Source organism: Phalacrocorax carbo, chromosome 1 (assembly GCF_963921805.1).
Source record: "Phalacrocorax carbo chromosome 1, bPhaCar2.1, whole genome shotgun sequence".
NCBI classification, from domain to species: domain Eukaryota; kingdom Metazoa; phylum Chordata; class Aves; order Suliformes; family Phalacrocoracidae; genus Phalacrocorax; species Phalacrocorax carbo.
The window spans coordinates 190086490-190091037 of record NC_087513.1 but is presented as its reverse complement, the minus strand read 5'-3'; positions in this window follow the sequence as shown (position 1 = coordinate 190091037).

Genomic DNA, 4548 nt, shown 5'->3' with positions numbered 1-4548 from the left:
TGGCACAACATGGCTCAAGTCTTCATCCGCTATTTAAGGGTCATTTTCTGTTCTCTGCTTGTTTCTTGATTATTTCTAACAGTGTTACACTTTAAAGCTTAAAAACCCCTTGTGCCAATATAATTTTGCACTTACTAGAATTAATTTTGCTTTATGAGTAATGGTCCAGAAACAAGAAGTTTCTCACCACATCTAACACAAAAGCATCTTAAATGTTCAGACAAATCTTCAGCATTGTGCTACAGCAAGCACCAAATGAGGAGGCGTATTTCCCAGGTCAGAACATTCCAGCTAAACCTCTGACCCATTAAGAAGCCCACAGGAAGGCGACATGCAGAGAAATTCTTGGCTTTGTACCCAAAGAAATTAGAAGGCAAAGCCTGATAAACAGAGTTGAGATTTGAAGGCTGGTGTCCTGAACCACAGCAGGTTAGAAAGGCCTGTTCTAGATGAAGAAAACTAAAGGTCATGTTTATCTTTTTGCCAAACAAATCTTTAGCAATTTAAAAGTCCAGACTTTGCAAACACAACATAGGTTTTCAGTTCTTTTTCATTTCCAAAGATATGCACCACCTTCTGCCACCTCAGTAAATCTCTCCTCCAAACCCTTCAAACACTAAACGAGTCATCTGTGTAACCTCACCTCCATGCAAGTGAAAACTGTCCCCTTGCAGTAATACTTGCAGACTATATAAACTCTTTTCTGGGCTTGCCATCAAAGGAACAAAAAGGAGAGGAGGAAAAATACAAGAGGTGTCTTTGTAACAAATGACTGAATAAAGAAAACATACAAGTTGGCCTTGTTTAGAGAACTGTGAAGGATATCACAGTTGATATCTTGTACTCAGCCTGTCAGAATCACAATCTCCTGGACGTGAAATTAATTTATTCTTTAGTCTCCTTCTTCTTGCCAGTCTTTATATTCAAAAATGGAAACATAATTTGGCTTAGTTTCTTGCTTCACTTTAGCAAGAATCTGTGCATGGTTTTTGGTTAAATGTTAACTGTGAAGTCACAAGAATAACCTCATTTATTTAAAGTTAAAAAAAAAATCCCTCATTAAAAAAATCTAATAGGCTAGGCGCTTTATGAATAATTAAATTGCGGTAGGAGCTGAATCGGAACTCTTGCTGTTTTTTTTATCATGGCTGCACATAAAGGATGAAATGTTGGTCTCACTGAATTTTCATGGCCTAAGTTACGATTTAATTCTGCACATAAAGTACAACCTGCTTAAGATGTGAAACAGAACATAAGAAAGCTACCCTGGATGGTATTGGAAAAGTACCTCGGTTGGAATTGCATTTATGCTTTACAGAAAAAAATAGATACTAGCTGAATTTATGCCTCTGTACACTCTTATGTTTCACTATAAGAGTCTGCAATACACCTATGTATATTGTCTGATTCTCGGAATCATCTTGTAAACAAGGTGATTTTACCTCCAGCAGCAAGCTAACCCTCCGTAGTACATAATGGTAGTAAAAATAAATGATAGAACTGCACAGCCTGATGATGGACACAAGGAAATAAACACACAGGTAAGTGTACTGGATAAAAGAATCTGCATAATTAGATGAAAATACACATTGGGCTGTCTCAGAGCTGCATGCTCAGGTCACAGAATTCGCTGCTTGCAGCAGGCAGGTAATAAAGAAAGACCTTTTTTTCCTGAGACTGGTGACTAGCTGACAAAATACAATCTTTTCACAATTCCCCAAAACATAGTTAATAAAATTTTCTATAAAACCTAAGCTAACTGTGTTTGCTGTCTGTACAAGCAAAAAGGATTTTGATATAGTTAGCAATTATGGAAAAAGGTTAAATCTGTAGATCTGGACATGCTTTCTTTATATCCGTACCTTCCCCAAAAAATGTCTTCCTTTAGTCCCCAGAGGGATGGGCGCCCAGATCTGAAGAACTAGTTTATTAGACACTCTCAAATCAAAAGATGGTATTTTGCTTCTTAGTGCCCAATTAAAACATAATTATGATGGATATGAATCATACGAAAACTACTTCAAAAACATTTCCTTCATATAAAACCAAAATATCACATCAGCACCAATACCACTAACAAAAATGTCATCAGAAAATATATAAATCGAATTGCTTTTAAAGATCAATGGGACACCTGTAAAATTATTCAAGGTAAAGTGATTTCAAAGAAGTTCTGGAAAACAGGTCACAGTACATCTATATAATCATATTACTATTTAAATTCCATTACAAAAAAAAATGTCAGACAGAAGAAGAAAGAGTCATGGAATCATAGAATCATTAAGGTTGAAAAAGACCTCTGGGATCATCAACTCCAACTGTCAACCCAACACCATGTCTCCTAAACCATGTCCCTGAGTGCCGCGTCTACACATCTTTTAAATACCTCCAGGGATGGTGCCTCCACCACTTCCCTGGGCAGCCTCTTCCAATGCCTGACCACTCTTTCAGGAAAGAAATTTTGCCTAATATCCAAACCTCCTCAGATGCAGCTTGAAGCTCTTTCCTCTTGTTCTATAGCTAGTAACTTGGGAGAAGAGACCAACACCCACCTCTCTACAACCTCTGCTCAGGTAGTTGTAGAGACCAATAGTCTCCCCTCAGCCTTCTCTTCTCCAGGCTAAACAACCCCAGCTCCCTCAACCTCTCCTCATAAGACCTGCTCTCCAGACCCTTCACCAGCTTCATTGCCCTTCTCTGGACATGCCCCAGCAACTCAATGTCTCTCTGGTACTGAGGGGCCCAAAAATGAACACAATATTCAAGGTGCGGCCTCACCAGTGCTGAGTACAGGGGCACGATCACTTCCCTACTCCTGCTGGCCACACTGTTCCTGATAGAAGCCAGGATGCTGTTGGCCTTCTTGGCCACCTGGACCTACTTTTGCTTCTTCCAGACATTGTTTCCTGTTTAAGGCTTAGTAACAAGAAATCTTTAAATCAAAATTATAATAAGTTTCTCAAAGCAATTGAAGAAAACCCCCTGCCAAACCACCAGATCTTCATATGTGGAAAAAGGAACACTATCTACAGCTGACAAATACATTCAGTGCTGATGCTTCAGAAGCTTAATCTTTGGTTTGGTATAGTTATCTGTACTATCTAATACACACACATAATAAAACCTCTAAGTCTAGAGACGTAGCATTATGATTTCTATATGAGTAATACAACATCTACACGCGATCTTCTCATTTTGACACATTATTTTTGTAAAATGTTTGTGACATAGAGGAACTGTAATAGGTTTTAAATTATTATTTTGTTGAAGGAAGATTATGAAGCTGTGCTAACTTGTCTGATTATTAACTTCACATTGTATTTCTAAATTGTTTTAATCTCCTTCTATCTTTGGCTTAATAATGCTTTTTAAAAACCCTGTGTATGCCTGTATTTTACAGAGAAACCCAGTGACACAGCATGTAATAAAAAACTGCTTTTGTCTCACACAGGCTGCAGGCTCACCAAGGTGAAAACTCCCTGCTTAAAGGATGTTAAAGTTTTCTCACTGGTACGTACCAACAGGCTAGTTTAAACAGGCTAAATTTATGTTGTATTTTACACCACTATTTCTGTATTAAAAAAAAAATTAGAAAACATAGAATCTTTAATTGTTGGGGAGTAAAAAGTCAGGACAACCCAACTACAGCTGATGTGCTCAGAGCAATCAATCTAGCCTAATGCTGCAGCTCGTTTCTTTGGAGTACAGAAACTTTGGCAAAGAACGGTGCACAAAGTTAGATTTTCAGGTTCTGCAACAAAAACAACCTAGAGATTATGCAGTGCTTTCTGGAGGGCTGAATTTCCTACAGAAAGACCCCACCACAGCAACCAGGAGCAGACTACCTGAGAAAGGCAGCTGACTCCTGCCAACAACTCTGCAGCTGAGGAGGTGCCTCTACCCACTGTGAAGAGTCACAGGGTTACCATCAATGAGCTTGGCCTGGATCACAGGGAGAGCCAAGACCCTCAGCCAAAGGAGGGTTAAGGGGATGCACCCACCAGAGGAGGACCCCAGCCCTCGCCCTATAGGAAATGGTGTCAAAAGAAAGCCTTATGCCATGTTTCCTTACTGACAAAAGGGGAAGACCTCATTGCCTCCTACAGCTGCTGACCACAACCACCCTGCGCCCTCTGCTGTGTCAGCTCAGACCTTTCCCTGAGCTGACTGAATGCTCTGAGCCAGCAGGGAAACATCCTCATCTTTTGCTGATTTGAACTGACTCACAGGTGGATCCCAAGCAAGGAGCAGCAGCAGGCAGGAGGCCAGGAAAAGAGAGGCAGAACTGGGGCTAAAAACAGGATCTCTCCTATTTCATGGGGGTTAGCACTGCCCAATCCATCTGTTGAAACCACAGCCTCACTAAGAGCCGAAGGACCCGGACCGTTATCCATGTGATCCCTATGCAAGCGGTTAGTTGGAGAAACACTGTTTCCTTTGCCTTCCCCTCTCCCTCCTGTATCACATTGCTTCGCAATGCTCATTTAATCCATTGTTTGTGAGCACGGAAGAAACATTTGCCGACTGCCAAGATTTAATTTTCTGAGT